General features: G+C 29.5%; 1 protein-coding gene across 2 annotated transcripts in view; it reads right to left on the reverse strand.

The window, feature by feature from the left end:
• Positions 1-22735, reverse strand: part of LOC136089258 (uncharacterized) — a 91123-nt gene that overhangs the window by 5775 nt on the left and 62613 nt on the right. The window lies entirely within an intron of this gene.

The following is a 22735-nucleotide window of genomic DNA, read 5'->3' on the forward strand; positions in this document are numbered from 1 at the left end:
TATCAAGTAAATGTTTGTTTATCATTGCCATATTGCTAAATATCATATTTTATTTTTTATTGTAAAATAGCTTCGTCTCAATTGGCACGAAAAAAGAAAATAAAGTTTCAATTCGCAACGATATGTCTCAATTGTTGTTTTTTTTTTAAACTTTTTAAAGTTTAACCAATTGAGACGTAACGTAACTAAATTTTGATTTGAGACGTAACTAAAATACATCTCAAACATAGATTACACTTTAATCTCAAACATAGATACACTTTAATAGGTAATTTAAATTAAAAAAAAACGTGAAGTAATGTAACAAAAATTATATTTATAACGTATTTAATTACGTTTGGGGTCGACCATAAATTACTTCACGCCATTAGGGGGGAGGGGAGGGGGTTGGTGGTTTTGTCTTTAGCTTGCATTTGCAATATTGTTAATTAATAATATAGTTAATAAAAATAACTTGTTAAATACCGTAACTAATTCGTAATACCGTGATAGGTTACGGTATTTAACAACGCACAGCGATTTTTTTGTCTTAAAAATTCCCAAAGCTTTTTTTGAAGAAATACGAAATTTGGTCCAAAACGTCTGCGTTTTTTTAATTTTTATCAAAAGCTGCAAAAATATACCCTCTCTAGCATTGAATTAGGGCTATAAATATAAACTTATGTATTTTTAAAAAAAAAATTTTTAAGTGTAAATATGCGTTTTTTTATAAAATCTGCTCTTTAAAAGTTATATAGATATTGAAATTCAATTTATTTAAAAAACTAGTACAAAAACAAGAAATAATCAGCTGGATAGACTAAATGACGGTTTCCTTAACTATCAATGTTATTACTTATAAAGATAAATTTGATTTGGATCTGAAACTCCAGTTTACAACTATGTCTAAATTACAGTTAAATAGTAATTTTAAGCAAAGTAGACATAAAAATAACTGTTTTTTAATGAAATGCATATATATTTACGACATTAGTCATCAGAAGGTATATGTTGTAAACTGGAATCCTAGGTATCACGTTATGAACCCATGAGTGAATTTTTAGATCATAAGATGCATCATGGATTAAGTCTATCCACGAGTTTTATAGTAGGTTACTTTATCGGTAAAAAGATGGTTCAGAAACCATTTTGAATTTTTCAATACGTTATTCGGAGAAAATTTAATTACTTGGCGCGTAAAAATAAAATAAACTGGTTTCGTTACATCCGTATCCGAAAATCTCGTAAACCATAGTAAGTCACAGTGGGCCAGAATTTTTTTTCCGTGGCCAAAAGTCCCAAAAAAGTCAAATCTTCTAAACTTTTATTTTATTTTATTATTGAAACATAGATGCTTTACTCTACTCAAAAATATTTCCGTTTAATGACTAGAGATAAAGGCAAGCTTGCTAGAACCATTCATAATGCATTGTTCCATAATTTTGGGGTGAGTCATCAATGAAAACACCCGAAAAAATCCTTTGGAGGGATCAAAGTACATACCCATGAAATATCAGAACAAATGATTTTAGAATCATTAATTTCCGTCCGATGAGAAATTTGCATTATAAGTTTTTTCCTATACCGGCTAAATTTGAGAGATGGGTTTTTGACAAAATTTTAACTTTGGCAACTATACAAAGATTTTTTCTTTCAAAATGTTTATATTCTGAATAAATAAAGTCGAAGAGCTTGATTGGTGATAGAGATGAACTGAGACACATGGGAGAACACAGTGTGGGCCTTTGGAGCGATTGAGATTGGAAGTGCCAGATAGGCATCTTTGAATTTGTCAATGCGCTTTTGAAAATTGTCATCCAGTTCTGTTCCAAAGCAAGCTGTGACTACCTTTTCAAATTGTTGAAATGATTCAACAAATGGAAGTGCTGCATCTACAGCTGCTTTTTGAATTTTTTGTTATAGAATATCAACATTTTTCAAAAGCTTGTGACAGTGTTGTCCATGAAAATGACCACCATGAAAGGGTTGAAGAAGTATGTTTAATTCCGTAGGCCAATCCTTTCCATCTGGCCAAATGTTGGTCAGATTCTTGTACAGATGGTTGACAACTCCCAACAACATATGTAACATCATAGGTGGAATTGCTTTCAAAATTAGTGTCTCATCTGTTGCATTGAGCAGAGGTTTGTTAATGACATTTGCAAAATGCTTCGCACTCTTTAAGTCACTTCCTTTCTTAACAAATGCTTGATGAGCCTTTCTGATACTTCCAAAAGTTCTCAAGGAACCACAAGTGCCAAGGTTTGAGGAGTCAGCATCACACCAACAGCAAGGATGTCTGCTGGCATGGGATTGAAGACCACAGACAATGTTAGCTACTTTCATGTCACATGACAAGATATAGGAAATAGAATTAGCACCTGTCAGCTTCAAAAGGTTTTTGATATTCTCATATTTCTCAGGCATTCCTTCTGATATAGCTATTATTAGCTGTTTCTTTACTCCAGAATCCTTTAATGAAGAGCTGCAAAGCCTAGGAAACTTCAAAACAGGACTGTTTGATGCTGCAGCTATCTGAAGAACACCCAAACTCATCTTTAGAAAGTCACCTCAACCATCTAATCCAACCTTTACAATGTGTTCTTCAGGGACAGCTCGTGCTGATAAAACAAATTGCAATAGGTGACCAACATTTTTACAATACACAACATCTCTTAGAGTCTCATTAGTTGAACATTTTATTTTAGAAACAGTAAAATGATCCTTGAACATCTGTCCGTGTTGTGCAAACTTCTTAGCAAAATTTGGCTCAACAAGTCTTTGAGGGGCAATAAAGTTTAGGGTTGAGACAAGCTGTGTCATCTTATTATTGGACAGTCCTATATTAAGTTGCACAGTTGCAAGGCTTTCAACTGGAAGAGGATCTCTGAACAGTCGAGTTGGAGTAGCTTTGCCTGAAATTTTAAAATATTTTAAAGCATGTGCATTTAATTAATTCCATTAATGCAAGGAGAAATCATCAAATAGGTAAACCTTGTACAAAATTATAAGTACTGTCTTATCTAAGAGTTTATTCTTTCTGAAATTAGAATTTAAGTTTGAGTTTTAATGAATATTGGCACATATAAGAAACTTACCAAGTTTTAATGGTAATTTAGGACCTCCACCTGATTGGCTGAGTCGAACTGTTCCATTTGGAGTTGCATCTTGAGTCCCTAATACTGAAGATGCCACAATTTCAGCAGTTTTTGTGTTTGATTTTGTTAGGGCAATCAGATTTGAACTTCTGGCTCCAGCAGTGCATTTATGGGGTAATCTTGGCCCAAGTAATGTTAGACATTTTGCACATCTTTTTTCATTTTTAGTTGAGTTTTCATAATATGTATCAACAGCCAATCGAGATGGTGCTTTGCATTTTGTTTTGCCAATTTGACAAATGATACAATCACAAGGCAGAGAGTTTCTTGTTTGTTGCTTCATTATGATTGAGTTAAAATCATAGAGCTTGGGAAATGGCTTTGTTGATGTTCCTTTGTCTATTTTTTGCAAGTGAAAACGACAGTTTGAACACATGCCATATGGAAGGTGATTATCTGCAAAGTTTAAGGGTATAGGGCTATATTTTGTCAATCTGTTGATCAGAAAAGGTGTTAAGCAGCGATCACTCTTTGACATGCAGAGAATGCAAACAGAGTTACGACATTCAGAATGAGTTATTGCAGAATTCGGCATTTTCAATAAATTTAAAAGTTTTTTATGAAATATTTATGTCTCCTAATGTGAAAACAAAGTAAAAATGGTAAAAGAAATCAAATGTTTAGGATTAACTAGAAATCAAAACAAAAGTAGAGTAGAGTAGAGTAGGCATGTGGCAACTCTAATTTTGAGAAATGCATTAAATTAAAATTTTTAATTTTACATACTATTGCTTAGAAATTCCTGTAAAATAATAATGTTATTTTTGTTATCAAAATAAAAAACTACAAATAAAATCAAATTATCAAATAAAAAACTAATTTTAAAGAATAAAAAGTAATGAATTAAAGTCAAAGTTAATATTTTGTCAAAAACCCATCTCTCAAATTTAGCCGGTATAGGAAAAAACTTAAAATGCATATTTCTCTCACGGACGGAAATTCTTGATTTTAAAATCACTTGTTCTGATATCCCATGGGTATGTACTTTGATCCCTCCAAAGGATTTTTTTGGGTGTTTTCATTGATGACTCACCCCCAAGTTATGGAACAGTAAATGGCTTTAAAATTGTCAAATTTTCGCAAATTTTTTTTTTTTTAAATATTTATCATCAAAATCTACATAACTTTTTTCAATTAAAAAAGCTTTGGACTATTTTTATTTTAAATAAACATATTAACTAAGCGCTTATAAAAAGTATATGTTTTAGTTATATTTTTGTATTTAATTTATTCATAATATGTCTTAGAATTGTTGGTAATTTAAAGGTATTTTTCTAAATTTTCTCATTTTCTTTTTTCCAAATGCCACAGGAAGATTGTTTGATTTTCTGATTTTTGCATTTACTAAACAGCAGTTATTATTCAAAAAAAAACCCAGCTGCGACCATGTATTCTTAATGATATATTTTTTAGTTCAAAATTGACGACTTTCTTTGCTTTTATAAAAAGACCAGTTTAAAGTTAAGATAATTGTTTAAGGAATATAGTTTTTTTTTGTTTTTTTTTTAATTTTATTTAACACATCGAACCGTTATTGTTGAAATAAACTTTTTTGTTGTTATTTTAATGTTTGAAAATATTAAAATAAAAAGGAAAAAAAAAGAATCATTTCCTTATAAATACATAAAAATCAAATATTTAAGTATTCGATTCCAACCAAATGCCGCTCTCTTGAAATTGGAATTAATGATATTTAGGAAGTATAAAGATTATTTAATACTATTAAATAAATAAAATTAGCTGCGACCAGCTATAATTTAAACTTAAAATCAATTTTGAAAATTCAAGATTTTAGCCTAATTTAATTCTTACTTTACAATGCATTGTGACGTGAAAAAATTTGTTTGGAAATTTGAAGTTTATATAATATTATATGATTATATGAAGACTAATTAGTTGATAATTGTAGCGATTTGATTGCAATTATGTTCTAAAAGTAATAAAATTATTTGTATAAATTTACACTAAATTTACGTATTTAAAATTTCTCTTGAAGTAGCATTATTAAAACTCTTATCTTATAAATAATCTAGTTATCTTATGAAAATGTTTAATAACATAACTCGACTTGAAGTATTTGAAAAAATTAAAGACTTTTTATCACAACTTATGTCAAGACAATCCATAGATCAGTATAATAGTATGCTCAAAAACAAATTAAATGTATTCATTAATTTAAATGATGATTTTACTCATTTTGAAAAAGCTCTTCTCGAATTTGTATGCAAATGCTGATCAAAACTTAGCAAAAAATATTTTCGAAATAGGAGCAAATTTTTAAGTGGCAAGTCATTTTGACTTAATAATGTAATTTTGCCTTTAATTATTCAGCAACCTAGAGAACAGCCATCACAAGCCGTCAATTTAAATGTTTCTTGTTTAAATGAACAGTCATTTGGGAGACCATGCCGGAAATACGAAGATATAACCTGCCAAAGTAAACGTCGGCTCGCTTCCATATTGTTAGTAAATCACAACCATGATAAAATCTTACAAGTAGCAGAAATGGGGTTAAAAAAGAAAAAGCGATATAATTTGCTGTAGTATTAAAAGAATGTATATCAAATACAGATTCGGCAAATGAAAGAAAATGTTTTATTCAGGACAAAGACAAGCAAATTGTAACCAATACGCCACTAGAGGGATTAGCATTAATGACAGCTATGAATATCAAGTTATGCGAAATAACTCAATTAAGTGTAATGCGAGTATATATCCTACATATAACAACATTTGCAACGAAAAAAAAAGTGTTATCCTGATGGTATTTATATAGCTGAAAATGGAATGAAAGGCGAAGTTCCACTGAAAGAATTGTTACACCATACTGTTCATCGAATGCTGCAACTAACTTCTGTTAAAAATAAAATATCTCAACTTGATTCCATTGAATCCTGTATAGGAATGACTTTGTATTGCAAATGGGGCTTCGACGGTGCAAGTAGCCAAAAGCAGTATAAATAAAGATTTTCCGTCGAAAAAAACAACAATGATAAATGTAATGATTATATGTCTGATCAAAGTTTGTTTTCTACTTGCCTAGTGCCACTTAAGTTATCGTATGGTGTTATGACAATTTGAGAAAATCAAGTGCCTTCTTAAATGTGATTCTGCCGCCCACTAAGAATTCAATATATTGCTGAAAACCCTTTAGTTTTAAAAGAAAAAAAAAAATACTTTGACAAGCAAATCAGTTTGCTTGAGGAGAGTACAATGATTATTGATGTAGAAATAATGGAACCAGAAGCTAAAAAGAAGCTTGTAATTGAAGTAAGCTTCGATGTTAAGTTTACAATGATTGATGGAAAAGTAATTAATGCAGTAATCGACTCAAATTTGTAATACTTGCAAATGTACTCCAAGATCAATGAACAACTTAGATAAAGCTCTGCTCCGTTTGACAGATTTGCAAAGCTTAGAGCTTGGGTTATCGTCACTACATGCATGGATTTGATGTTTTGAGTGTATTCTACATATAAGTTATAGACTTGATATTAAAGAGTGGCAAATATGTGGACCTGAAAATATAAAATTAGCAGCTGTAAAAAAAAAAGTTTGTTCAGCGTGAGTTTGCAAAAATTAGCCTTATTGTTGACATGCCTCTTCAAGGTGGATCTGGGACAACAAATGATGCCAATACTGCTCATCGTGCTTTTCGTCAGCATGCAGAGTTTTCGCAAACAACAGGAGTCAAGAAAGATTTCATTCAAGTCATTTATTTGAATAAATAAAAATTAACATAGCCAAATATGAAACATATCGTTTGGAATCAGCAAATATATTTGTTCAAGAGAACTCATGGTTTTACATGCCAGCCTCAGTACACAAACCACTCAACCATAGTAGTCTGACAATATCTACATTTATGCTACCAATTGGAATGTACTCTGAAGAAGCAATTGAAGTTCGGAATTAAGATAGTAAAAATATTCGCTTACAACACACTCGTAAATTTGATCTAAAAGCTATAATGACGGACCAATTCAATTATTTAATGCTTTCGAGTGACCTAATTCTTTTATCTCTAAACTATGCAAGATCAAAATGTAAACATAAAAAATGAACCTTGAAGGAGACACAGTTGATCTTCTTTTTCAAGTAACTGAAAAGGAAAATACAAATGATGCTAATGATGATATATATGCGGATGAAGAATGTAATGAGTTAAATGAGGATGATGATTTAAATGAAATAAGGAACTAAAACCAATAAACATAAATGAAATAAGAAATTTAAATGAGCACAATGACATTATCGGATCAACTGAAAATGAAGACACTGATTTGCCATTTTATTACTATGCTGACTTTGAATTTAATGACTAAAACTTTATTTATATTATCTTTACCTTTTGATTTGAACGAAATTAATATGTGCACTTATTTGTAAAATAGGAGTAATCTTGAGCTATAAAAAATAAATTCTCACTTTTCAATGTTTATTTAATATTTCCAATATAAAATTGTTGTAACTGTGCAAGCCGGTTTCCGGCAAAATATGGATGTGCAATGTGTCAGCTATTATTCCAATACGGTCCGGAGTGTGAAGAGAAAGAAACGTGTACTTGTTATGATTTTGATGGACATATATTTTATGGTTGTTACAGCTGATTATAGTTCTTGTATCCGTAGTTAATTTAATTGAGTTTTTTTTTCTAAAGCAGTAGTTTTCTTCTTTAACGTATTTATAACAATTGGCGACGAAGAGAAAATGATGCATTAGGCAAATATATAGAGTTTTGATTTAGAAAAGGATGATTTTATCGAATACATAAAACGGTTTGAAAATTATTTACTTGCTAATGACATTAAAGATGCAGAAATACAAAAAGCAGTTTTTTTATCAACTGTCGGAGGATCTGCATACAAACTTATTCGTAGTTTGTGCGAAAATGACACTAAAAATAAAACTTTTACTCAGATAATAATGCTAATGAGGAATCACTTAAAACCTACCCCAAACTTCATTGCACAACGATTTCAATTTTATAAAAGAGACAGGAGAGAGGCAGAATCAGTAAATGAATATATCATGGAGTTACGCAGACTATCAGAGTATTGTGAATTTAGTGAGAAATTAAACGATTACTTAAGAGATAGGTTTGTATGTGGATTAAACAATGAAAATGTTCAGCAAAAGTTATTAACTATAAAAAATTTAACATTGGAGACAGCACTAGACACAGCAAGAGCATATGAAGCAGCATATAGAGATGCTAAGGCTATTCATGGTACTAGAGAAGGCCCTATAGAACAAGATGGAGTACACAAGATAGATACTTGGGAAAAAATTGAAAAAAATAGAGAATGTTTTAGATGTGGCTACACAGGTCACCTGGCAAACAATTGCCATTTTCGCAACTCAAAGTGCCACATATGTGGCAGAATTGGACACATTAAAAGAAGATGTCGATCAGAAAAAAAAGAATTTGATGGTAGGAAGGAAAAGAAATTAGGAGTGAAACAAATTGGAATTTGTGAAGGATCGACTAAAGGAAGCCCTGCTGATGCAGATGAAGTGATTTTTTAGCCTTGTATTCAATAGGTGAGGAATCTGCGAGGGTGAATGAACCAGTTACTATTAATGTAAAAATCAATGGTAAAGAGGTTGGAATGGAAGTCGACACAGGGGCTGCTGTTTCCGTAATGGGTGTTTCTTCTTATAGAAGAATAAAAGGAAATAAGGAAAAGCTAAGAAAGTCTGAAGTGGTGTTAAAGACTTATACAGGAGAACTTGTTAGACCAGAAGGAATAGGGCTTGTTGAAGTAGATTATAAAGGACAATCTTGCACTTTACCTATAACTGTAGTTAAGGGAAATGTGCCCACATTAATGGGAAGAGATTGGATTCAGATACTGAACCTAGAATGGATGGAATTGTGTAAAGGGATGAGAAATGTCAATGTTTGCAATGTGTTTGATTTGAGGGTAGAAGCATTAGTGGCGAAATTTCCAGAGGTGTTTAGTGATAATTTAGGATGTCTAAAAGATTTTAAATGTCACATACCCATACGTGAGGATGCACAACCAAAGTTTTTTAAACCAAGACCAGTACCGTATGCTTTGAGAGCTAGGATTGAGCTAGTTGTCAACAGAAGGAGGTTGTTTGTTGTGGGGGCGAAGAGTAGTGGTGCCTAGAGTGTTACGAGAAGCAGTATTGGATGAGTTACATGATGTTCATCCAGGAGTGAGTAAAATGAAAGCTTTAGCTAGAAGTTATGTTTGGTGGCCAGGAATCGATTCCGAAATCGAGAACAAAGTAAAAAATTGTGAGACCTGTCAAAGAAATCAGAAGTGTCCATTAACTGAGTCTCATCCATGGGAATATCCAAGTAAACCATGGGAGAGGTTACACATTGATCATGCAGGTCCAATAAATGGAAAAATATTCCTAGTAGTAGTTGACAGTTTCTCAAAATGGATCGAAGTGGAAGTTGTAAAAAGCACTGATGCCAAAACAACAATTAGGGTACTCAGGAGTTTGTTTTCAACCCATGGTATACCTAGAGTTATTGTTAGTGATAATGGATCTGGGTTTTCAAGTGAAGAATATAAACAGTTTTTGGCTTCAAATAATATCAAACCAGTCTATGCAGCACCGTATCATCCAGCCTCAAATGGTCAAGCAGAACGAATGGTGCAAACATTTAAGAATTCTTTAAAAACTTTTCAAGGGAATGATGTTGAGATGCAATTGTGTCGCTTCCTTTTTAAATATCGTTTAACACCACATTCTACAACTGGAGTTTCTCCAGCTGAACTTTTATTAGGTAGAAGATTAAGAAATTCCTTGTCGATGCTTCTTCCTGAGGCCATCACTAAAATCAAAGAAAAGCAGCTTCCAAGTATTTTTAGTAATAAAAGTCGATTCTTTCAACCTAAAGACCTTGTTTATGTAAGGAATTATATTGGGGGTGAGAAGTGGATCTCAGCCATTATTGTATCAGCAGTTGGAAATGTTAACTATAAAGTGTTGACATCGGATGGTCGTATCCAGATTAGACATATAGATCAGATTGTAAAACGTCACGTGGAAGATTGCATTAAACCTTTAGTTAAAACAGCAGATGGCATAAATAATCCTTTGTTAAACAATCAAATACCTGAAACATTAGTTCCAAGTGATAACATATATGATGAATGCGAACCGATTAAAAAGGATGTTAATCCCAACAGAGTATGTGAACAGTTTGAAAGCAAAAATGTGGGTCCCGAGAGACCTTGTGAACAACCTGAGTCGTTTTCTGAGTCCATTCCTACAAAAATTCGAAGGTCAGGTCGAACCTGTCGTAAACCAGCATATTTAGAACAGTATGAATGATTTATGGGTGGAGGATTGTTGTAACTGTGCAAGCCGGTTTCCGGCAAAATATGGATGTGCAATGTGTCAGCTATTATTCCAATACGGTCCGGAGTGTGAAGAGAAAGAAACGTGTACTTGTTATGATTTTGATGGACATATATTTTATGGTTGTTACAGCTGATTATAGTTCTTGTATCCGTAGTTAATTTAATTGAGTTTTTTTTTCTAAAGCAGTAGCTTTCTTCTTTAACGTATTTATAACAAAAATATAGTTAGTGTAGTTCACTAAAAGTCTATATGCAGGATGTTAGTGACTAATAGGTTAACTATTTTTTAACATTTACAGTAAATGCAAGAGTCTAACTTCAATTTTCTTATAGTGTCTACGTTAATTTTTTATGCTTAAGGCTTTTTTAAGTTTTTAACATTATGATTTTTTAATCAAATCACTGCAATTATCAACTAATTAGTCTTCATATAATCATATAATATCATATAAACTTTCCAAACAAATTTTTTCACGTCACAATGCATTGTAAAGTAAGAATTAAATTAGGCTAAAATCTTGAATTTTCAAAATTGATTTTAAGTTTAAATTATAGCTGGTCGCAGCTAATTTTATTTATTTAATAGTATTAAATAATCTTTATACTTCCTAAATATCATTAATTCCAATTTCAAGAGAGCGGCATTTGGTTGGAATCGAATACTTAAATATTTGATTTTTATGTATTTATAGTGAAATGATTCTATTTTTTTCCTTTTTATTTTAATATTTTCAAACATTAAAATAACAACAAAAAAGTTTATTTCAACAATAACGGTTCGATGTGTTAAATAAAATTAAAAAAAAAACAAAAAAAAACTATATTCCTTAAACAATTATCTTAACTTTAAACTGGTCTTTTTATAAAAGCAAAAAAAGTCGTCAATTTTGAACTAAAGAATATATCATAAAGAATACATGGTCGCAGCTGGGTTTTTTTTTGAACAATAACTGCTGTTTAGTAAATGCAAATATCAGAAAATCAAACAATCTTCCTGTGGCATTTAGAAAAAAGAAAATGAGAAAATTTAGAAAAATACCTTTAAATTACCAACAATTCTAAGACATATTATGAATAAATTAAATACAAAAATATAACTAAAACATATACTTTTTATAAGCACTAAGTTAATATGTTTATTTAAAATAAAAATAGTCCAAAACTTTTTTAATTGAAAAAAGTTATGTAGATTTTGATGATAAATATTTTCTAAAAAAAAAATTTGCGAAAATTTGACAATTTTAAAGCCATTATGAATGGTCTCTATTTGATTAATCTCTAGTTATTAAACGGATACATTTTTAAGTAGAGTAAAGCACCTATGTTTCAATAATAAAATAAAAGTTAAGAAGATTTGACTTTTTTGGGACTTTTGACCAGGGAAAAATTTTTTTGGCTCACTGTGCAAATGGGAGAAAATCAATCAAAAAAAAGTTGCCTTGATGCGTTCGTTGAGATATTCGTAAGTAAAAAATATTTTTTCAAAAACACGCGCATTGCTATAGCAACACGCAAAATAAAAAAAACAATTTTTTTTTTGAAGATAATTAGCTAAATATCCTCGTTTATTTTTATTGCAAAATAGATTCGTCTCCATTAGTTTAAATTTTTTTTATAACAAATTTGTCAAGAAAAAAAAAGTTTCAATTCGCGAAGTCTCAATTGGTTATTTTTTATATTGTGTCTAGCGCAACGGTACCGTTGCTTTAATTTTTTTACTTAAAGTCACAGTAGTAAAGTTTGATTGGTTTATTTCAAGTCACGGCTGCGAATATTATTAGTTGATTTTAAAAGTTTTAATTGCTAAAATTTAAATAGAATTGCAACTGCAAATAGTACGTATCTCATAGGCTAAATTCCCACGGTGATCCGGATCGAGACCTTCACAAAGAAAAATTTTTGTAATGTTTTTATTATTGTTGTATATTGAAAGTTACACTGATTTTTATCATTTATATACATCAACTGATTTAGGAATAGGCGCAGTGGAGCCCCCATACATCGATTAGGGGTTTTGGTTTGGGCATGCATTCTTTAAAAGAAAAAAAAATCAATCAATCAGAAATCACTGCCGTGACTTTGAGAAAAAAATGCGACGCACAGTGGGCCAGTAGGTGGACATAATGGAAAAGATACAAGTTGTCTGATCTTGAATACTTATTTAATTTTAGCATTTATATATATTAAGAGAAATTTATTGATAATTTATTTATATTAAATCCCTTAGTTACCAGGACTCTAAGCATTTACATATTGAAATTAAAAAAAAAATTTATAAATAAGTAGTTTACGGTGACATCAACGTTGTGTTAAATTTCAATTACAACTACATTTTTAAAACAAAAAATTAGTACATGTTATTCCTGAGTATTTAGAGATAAGAAAAACCAATGAGTGAAATAACTTTGTCATAGCATGTTATCTCAGTTATACTTTGAAAATCAGATTAAAAAAAAAAATCTTTAGGAAGTTTATTTTTTGCCGCACTTTCTTATTATAATTGCTACAGAAAACGTTTAACGTCGTTTCATTACTTACTAGGCTTTGAAAGAGCGCGTTCTCAAAATGCACGCGGTCATTGGAGAAAGATCTCTTAAAGCTTGGTTCCAATAGTTGTAGAAATGTCGTACAACAGTTGTACAACAATAATGCTTTATAATGGAAACATTTTCTTGCGTAAGTTGCACAACTTAACGTCGGTTGTACAACAAAAATTATGTTGTAAAACAAAGGTTGCGGAAATAGAATCAAACCAATCTCGGCAACATTTGTTGTACAACAAAAACGCACAACTGTTGCACAACATTTCTACAACTATTGGAAACCAAGCTTAAGCGAGTTAAAACTTTTTTCCTTTAAGAATTTAATTATTAGTTATATATTTTAATATATTATATTTTTATATATTAGTTATATATTTAATTATTAGATATATTACATAAAGAATCATATTAAGATAAATAATCATCGTTAAGATCATATTATAATTGAAGTAAGTATATAAAATAGTTATATATACATTTTTATTACATAAAGTAGAAAGGATTTAAATTTTTATTAGATAAAGTAGAAACGATTTAAAGTAGAAAGGATTTTAATTTTTTATATCGTTTATATTTTGTTTGTTTTCGTTTTTCTTTAAGCAGTTTTATTTTTATTTTTTAGAAGGAAAATAGGGGTAAGGATGTTATTTAAAGTTATACTTATACTATTTCCATAAAATGGTTATTACTACTTTGAAATTTCTGTGATGCTATTAACTATTTTTGTTCTTTTTTAGAAAATTTAGAAAAATAAATTAAAATTTTGTGCCAACACTGACATGGCATGTCACATGTTATTGTATGTAAAGGTTAAATTTTGTAATGAGGATTACAGTTCTTATGAAAAAAAAAAAGATGATAAAGAGTATTGTTTGTAAATATATATTTTGTTTACTTTGAATCTTTTTAAATTTTCTTGCGTCATTTTTAAAATTTTTGTTTCCACACGTTTATTGTTTTGCATATATGCTTTTTTAAAATTTATGTATATGTGGTAATAAGTGCTTTATAGTTGTTTTATCAATGTGTTTTCATAATAATGTAAAGCGTTTTTTTATTGTTTGTGAATGTGTTAATATGTGTTATATAATTGTTTTAAAAATGTGTTTAAATATGTATATAAGGTATATATTTAATCTTATATACATATTTAAACACATTTATTGTGTTTATAGTTGGTACATGTGTTTATATTATGTTGTTTCCGTGTTTTCAAAGTGCTGTGACTTGGTAAACGTTTAGAGCAAGATTTGTCAACTTTGCCAGCCAAGTGATGTAATTATAACAGAGGGTTACACGATAGTGTTTAGTGTCAAACTGTTACTGCTTTAGGTCAAGCTGTTTTCAAGCCTTTATTATTAATTATTTTAAAAATACATAATAATGTATTTTAATAACATTTTGCGTAATGTTATTACTTTTGTTCTGTTATATTTGAATGTTATCTAACTTAAATTATGTTATATACATATTATATAACCTTATGGTGTGTGCTATTGTGTGTTGTTGCTGTGATGTTTTTTTGTTATCTTTTGAGTTGATAGACATTTGGCTTATCTTCATGTTGGTGTCTATTAATTAAAATGGTAAATAGGTAACTCTATTAAAAATCACTGCTTTTAATCATTCACTAAAAACTAATACAAATTACTTTGCCATATATACAATTTTTTTTACCTTAATTTGATTTTTTGTCTTTAGCGCTTTTACTACATGATTTTGCTATCAATATTTTGGAATCATGATGTTCCAGCATAAATTATTTTCTAAAAGCTAACACGAAATAGTAATGTTTTACAACTACTACTCTGGTAAATCACAACAGCTTTTCTCTATAAGGCACATTGATTTTCATTTTTTGTATTTAATGTTTTTCTTATTTATTTACTTGTTCGTTACATTTTTTATTTTTCAGATTTATCAGATGATTTATTTATGTGGTATAGAAGGACAAAATATTGTAAAGTTTTGTGAATTTTTTAAAAACGTTTACTAATAATTTTTTTGAAGAAGTAATATTTAAGTTTTCAATAAAGGGTTTAGAACGTTTTTTTTTTAATTTTTCTTTTTTTTTAAATTAATTTTTTGTTAGCATGTTTATTATTATAATTGCACGTTTTTAATAATTTTTTTTATTATTATTTGCTAAGCTAATTTTTTTTCAAATATCTCCTACCTGATGTATATATTTTTTTAAGTCATAAGATTATTTTTTATAATTTATTATAATTTATTAATATATTATAATTTATTTTAAATGACAGTCTGTTATATATATATAAATTATTTGTGTGTGCTATTAAGAGCAGAAAAAAAATTATATAGGAAAGATCTTCAGGATTCGCTTAAGATTTTTTATAACTACTTTCAACTAAAAGTGAAGTTTAAATGGATGATATTAGGCTAGAAGCAGATATTAGTTTTGAAAGTGGAAATGTTAATAGACAAGTTAATCGGCGCAGAAATGAAAGAAATAGGCTTGGGCGAGATGAAATTAATAATCGACAAAATGTCGATAGCTTGCTAGATACAAAAGAATGCATTGTAAGAAGTAATACTATTCCAGATAATAATTATTTAGGAGAAACGAATTATATTTGTCAGCATTGTGGTGCTAAGAAATTTCCTGATGAAACACATTTTTTATGTTGCCATAATGGAATGGTAGTTTTGTCGCAAACTTCATTATTTCCGCAAGATTTAGAAGATTTATTCAAAGGAAACTATGCAAATAGAAATGCCAATCTGAATTTTTTAAAATATATTAGAAACTATAATGCCTGTCTTTCTTTTGCTGCATTTAAAGCTAATGTAGTTCAACCCATGAATCATGGTCAAGTTTTTCATCGTATAGGTAATCTTAGGCCAAATCAAGATGTTCCGCCGACATATTGTCAACTATACATTTATGATTCACTTGCAGCAGTAAATTTTAGAATGCAACAACCTGGTTATGATCTTTGCTTAAATGATTTAATATTTCTATTGCAAACTATTATTATTATAGAAGAGAACCCTTTTGCTCTTTCATTTAAAAACATGGCTGAAGTGGAAGATGAAATTCGTCAAGTTAGTGAAGATGGTGCACCACCTGCTTCCAGGAAAGTTGTTATTTACCCAAGAGGTCATTTTCTCAAAACTATATCGAGTATGTCTGCCAACTTAGATCCTATGGTTTATCCTCTAATTTTTCCAAGGGGTGATACTGGTTGGCATAATCAATTGGTTCACAACCCTGAACGTGCTACATTGGTTAGAAATCATGTTACATTATTTTAGTATTACAATTATAAACTTTCAGTTAGATAATTTTTTTCTTCACTCTTTTATGGCAAAAAACTGTTTCAGCAATATGCTGTTGATGCGTATGTTAAAATTGAAAGCCAGCGCCTTGCTTTCATCAGAAATAACCAAAACAAACTGAGAAGCGAGCAGTATGATGTCTTACACGAACATGTAAACAACCTTGGAAATGATCATAAAGTTAGACCTGAGCGTGTTGTAGTTTTGCCAATAACTTGTGTAGGAAGTCCTAGAGCTTTAAAAGAAAACTTTGAAGTTGCTATGGCTATAATTAAAAAGTATGGTAAACCAGATCTTTTTATTACTTTCACTTGCAACCCAAAATGGCGCGAGACAACTGAAAATTTATATCCAGGGCTGACAGCAAATGATAGACTTGACTTGGTTATTTGAGTATTTAAACTCAAATTAAATAACCTTCTCAATGATATTTTTAAATTACGTGTATTAGGAAAAGTTGTAACACAAGTTCAGGTTATTGAATTTCAAAGGCGTGGTTTGCCACATGTTCATATTTTACTTTACTTTAAACACCGCATGATATCAATAATTTAATACCTGCAGAAATTCCAGATCTAATTGTTAATTGTGATCTTTATGACGTTGTTAAAACTTGCATGATTCAGGGTCCATGTGGCATACTGAATTCAAATTCTACCTGCATGAAAGATGGGGTGTGTAGCAAAAACTATCCTAAAAAATTTAATGCTAAAACAGTAGCAGCCCATAATGGCTATCCACGCTACAGGGGTCGTGATAATGGTTTGGTTATCAATATTTAAGGTAACAATGTAGATAACCGCTGGGTGGTACCTTATAATCCATGGTTATCAAAGAAATATCAAGCTCACATTAATGCTGAAGCTTGCATGTCTGTTAAGGCTGTTAAATATTTGTACAAATACATATGCAAGAGTTACGACTGTGCTAATATTTTAATAAATGAACAAATTAATCATGAAGTAAACACTATTTTGGATTGTCGTTATGTTAGTGCACCTGAAGCATTGTGACGAATTTTCGAGTATCCAATAATTCATATGTCACACACTATTATGCGCATTAAAGTTCATCTACCTGAAAATCAATTAGTGTATTTTAGAGAAGGAGCAGAACAAATGGCTTTAGATCATGCAGCTCAATGTGATACGCACCTAACGGCATGGTTTAAGCTAAATACTGAAAATGAAAGAGCACATTGCCATTCGTATGTAGACATTCCTTATCGCTTTATATTTAATGATAAACACTGTAAATGGAAGGTTAGACAAAGGGGTGGTAATAAGGTGATAGTAAGAATGTGTAAAGTTAATCCAACTGAAGAGTTATTTTTTCTAAGACTGTTAATTTTGCAGGCAAAAGGAGCAACATCTTGGAAGATGAGCGTACTGTTAATGGTATTGTTCTTGAAACATTTCGTGAAGCACGTGTTTTAAAAGGTTTGTTGCAAGACGACACTGAATGACAGAATACTCTTTCTGAGGCAGTTTTAATGCATATGTTAAAGCAAATTAGACAGTTGTTTTCAATAATTTTGACCTTTTGTGAACCTGGCTATTCTTTACATCTCTGGGATACATACAAAGCTTTTATGAAGGAAGATTTCATTCACTGCTCAGTCCCACTTCTAATAGCTGAACAAGCTACTCTTCGTCAAATTGAAAAGATCACTAATCAAAGTGGTAATACGCTGGCTGATTAAAATCTGCCTGTTATTGATGAGTATATAGGTTTAAATCTAGAAAATTTTGATGAAAATGTTCAACAATCTATTGAAGAAGCCAATCGAATGAGACTGTTGCTTAATGCCAATCAATTAAATGTATGTAATGCTATCCCTGCTGCACTGAATTAGCAACCAAGTGTAGAAAATCAACATTCTAGATTGTTTTTCATGGATGGACCAGCTGGTAGTGGAAAAACCTTTATGAATAATTATTTGGTTGCTGAAACCATAAGTAGGGGCTTGAAATCTTATACAGCTGCATGGACTGGCATAGCAGCAACTCTTCTTACAAATATATCTACATTACATGGCTTATTAAAACTTCCTGTTCCAATATTGGATAGTAGCACATGTAATATAACTCCTAACTCTATACACGGGCATTTTTTAAGACAAGTTACTTTGTTTTTGCTTGATGAAACATCCATGATACCTAAACATGCCTTAAATGCAATTGATAGATTGATAAAAGATATTTGCAACAACAACTTTCCGTTTGGAGGAAAAGTCATTCTTTTTGGTGGTGACTTTAGGCAAATTCTGCCTGTTGTGAAAAGAGGACAACCAGCTGAAATAGTAGAATCATGTATAAAATGTTCTTTACAGTGGCAATAGGTGCAGAAGTTTGCATTAACTGAAAATATGAGAGTACAAGATAAAGAAGGTGAATTTTCCCAATGACTACTAAAATTTGGGAATGGAACAATACCTGTCAAAGAGGAGGATCCTTTTAAGGATGCATTGAAATACCAAATCAGTGCATTATTAAAGAAAATGAATCGATTCTTCAAAAGATTTTTGGAGATGCTGAACAAAATGATTATTCTAAACGCGTGATTTTAACAATGAAGAAGTGCTTGAATGTCTGCCGGGTGAGGTCAAAATTTATTTAAGTGCTGATCAAATTGATACTGATGACCTTAATGAAAGAAATAACTTTCCTGTTGAGTTTTTGAACAACTTAACTCCTTCAAGTATGCCACCTCATTGTTTAAAATTGAAAATTGGTTGTGTACTTATGCTACTTAGAAATTTATATCTCAAAGCTTTTTCTTCATAGTTTTTGATAAATATATCTGTCATTTAATATTGTTATAAAATGTGTTTATATGTGTTATATAAAATCATATTTGTTTATAGTTGTATATATGTTTAAACTATGTTTTTTCCATGTTTTCAAAGTGGTGTGACTTGGCATTATGTTGAAAAAAATTAATAACTTTGGCAGTCAAGCGGTGTACTTAGTGCAGAGGTGTGACTTGGCAGCATTTAGTGCCAGGCGGTGTTACTGCTTTAGAGATAGGTTGTGTTGTCTAGCCTTTTTTAATTATTCTGGAAACACATAATAATGTCTGTTAATGTTTAGCATAATATGGATGAGAGAGTATGCAACCTTGATCTTTAAATCTAGGGTGCTTTAATGTCCTAAATTTGTAGTAATTGAATATAAAAACAAATATACTTTTATGTATTTATATGTTTAATAAAAAGATAAAGATAGTTAACTCTAAATAGGTTTTTTAATTTTGCCTTTCATATTTTAATTTGGTTTGTTATTTTCACTGGATTTTAGGATCAAGGGTGCAAATATGCTATTGTTATGTGTTATTGTTGTGATGTTTTGTGTTGATAGACAGCTTGGATTACCTTCCCGTTGGTGTCTATTGTTAAAAATGAATAATAGGCAGTTTCATTATTGGAACTTACTGCTTTCATTTATTTACTAAAAGCCAAGACAACATTTTGCTAAAAATGCAATTTTTATCTTTATTTGATTTTTTTTTTTTAAGTATTGTTAATCCTTTTGTACTTTGAAACAGATTTTATAGTTACATTTTCGATAAATGTTTTTATTAACTGCAAAGTCAAAATAGGTTACTATAAATAGATAAATCGATTTTCAGTTTTTATGTGGTGTTTTTTTTCTTTTTTTTTTTTGTAATTATGACATCATGATTCCATTATTTTTTTTATTTTAGATTTACAATTGACGCATTTATACGGTTTATAAAAAACAACCTGATTTCTTTTTATTGTAAATTTTTGTTAGTTAAAAAGATATAAATATATGCAATTGGTTCAACTTTTTTTTATATTTTCTCTATTTTATGTCTAATAATTTGATGTACGTAACTTAGGGGATCTTTTTAAACGGGGATAGTAACTAAAAACAAACTAAAAACCTTTAAATACATGGAGAATATTGTAGTTTTGCGCATTTGTCAAAAATAGAGTTTCCTAAATTTTATACCGTGTTTAACTAATTAACTAGCTTAGTTTGCATTTGCAACACTTTTGAGGAAAGAAAAAATTCTTATATATGTAAATCATTGTTTTTCATTTTATTATTTTGGTAAAAGCTCTTCATCAAAAACTCTTAATAAAAAAACTCTATTAACCTGGCCACCATTAAGGCAAATAGAGAGAAGGAACCTCTGTTAGTGTCAAAATATTTAAGAAAATTAAATTTCTAGTAACAAAAGGAATTTTTAGTAAATGGTAGCAAGTTACTGTTTACTAAAAACTATTGAAACGAAGAGGCCATACAAATAATATAAAATTATCTGTGCTGAACAAACTTAACAAGACCCGGGTGCGGTCAGCTTGGTTTACAAACATGAAATTATGTCACATTGAAAACTATGAATGTAACGTAACCTTTAAAAGCCAATTTAAAACAAAGATCAAAGTTTATATCTTTTTTTTCAATTTGTTATACAAATGTTTGATTGCAAATTAAATTTTTTTTTGTTTCAAACGTATTTGTACTCAATTGCTTAGTTATTTTTAAAAAATTTATTTAGTTGCCTAGAAAAAAAAGTTCTATAGAATTTCTATAAACTTTTGGAACATAAGGTCTATAGAAATTCTATAGAATTCTATAGAAATTCTATAGAACATATGTCTTAAAAATTTATAGAAATTCTATAAAACTTTTTTTCCTGGGGGGATATTAGATCATATAGATATTCTACAAAAGAACATGTGTCTTGAGAAAATAACGTCTATTTAATTTTATATTGTGGATTTTTATATAAAAAATTGTTATAACATAATGTTACAATAATGTTTTATTATAAATGATATTTTAATATTTATACATACATACGCTAATTTTATCTTTTAAAATAAATAATCGTGCAGCTGCATCAACCCAAAATTTAGAAACTTTTTCTTTCGATTTTTAGTAGTTCATTTCTATACTTAAACTTGAGTGAAACAATTCCCATAGCCACTATATATGTATATATATAAACCCGTAGATGTTGTCCGAAAGTTTTTTCCATATTTTGTTGACAAAAAGTAAAAATTAAAATGCAAGACCGGAATTATTTTTTTTTTATTAATTAATAGACTGCCTGACCCAACCAAACCCTCAGTCGATGTAGCAACACTCCCTTGCGGGTCAGGCTAAAAGATAGTAGATGTAGCAGCACTTCCTTGCGGGTCAGGCTATTTGTCAGTCGATGTAGCAGCACTCTCTTGCGAGTCAGGCTATTTGTCAGTAGATGTAGCAGCACTCCCTTGAGTGTCAGGCTATAAGATAGTCGATGTAGCAACACTCCGCGCATGATTTACAGTAAAAAAAAATAAAAATAAAAACATTTTATTAAAAAAATTAAAAATAAAAACATTTTATTAAAAAAATTAAAAATAAAAACATTGTTTATATTGTTAAAAACATTCAGAATGTTTTTAAAACATTCTGGTCAATTAAATTTGCATTTTTGTGGTTTTTTTAAAAAACGATTTATTTGTAATTAAATTAATGGTTTTTACTTTCGTCCAACACACAAATGTTGGACGAAAGTCAAAAGTAATTAAAAGTGACGTATGTGTTGGCGTAAGAATCACTTTTTTCCTTCCGCTCTTCCAAAGACAACAAACTATAGATCTATATACATACATATATATATATATATATATATATATATATATATATATATATATATATATATATATATATATATATGTATATATATATATATATATATATATATATATATATATATATATATATATATATATATATATATAAAAGTTTCTTTATTTTAATGATTATTTTTAACAATTTTAAATCTTTAGTTCACTCTTAATACATCATGTTTATTAATATTTGCATTAATTTAGTTTTGAACTTTTTGAACTATTTCTTGCACCTAACAACCACCCAAATCACCCAACTTCAACATTTTGACTTTGTTTTTATTTATCTTTTATACTTTAGAGGATCCTTATTGATAGCAGTAGAATATATTGATATATTTGTTGAAAATGACAATACTGTTGACAATAATGAATATTTTAATAGAAAAATTATTATTAGCATATTTTTATTGTTTTTTATAAATAAAATAAAAATTATTTTAAAATCCAAAACAAGATAAAAGCAATTCTGATAATTTTTCTTTAATTTTATTTTTTAATTAATATTTTTTAGTAATGTTTTTTAATCTTTAAAAGATACTAGCAGATTCTTCCATTATACAATCATTTTTCACCATTAATTTGCATGTATATATATATATATATATATATATATATATATATATATATATATATATATATATATATATATATATATATATATGTATGTATGTATATAATACAGTGCTGATCTTAACCCCAACTGTAAAACTTTTTGACAGGCTAAGAGTAGACATGAGTGAATCTATT

This window comes from Hydra vulgaris, chromosome 13 (genome assembly GCF_038396675.1).
Source record: "Hydra vulgaris chromosome 13, alternate assembly HydraT2T_AEP".
NCBI lineage: Eukaryota > Metazoa > Cnidaria > Hydrozoa > Anthoathecata > Hydridae > Hydra > Hydra vulgaris.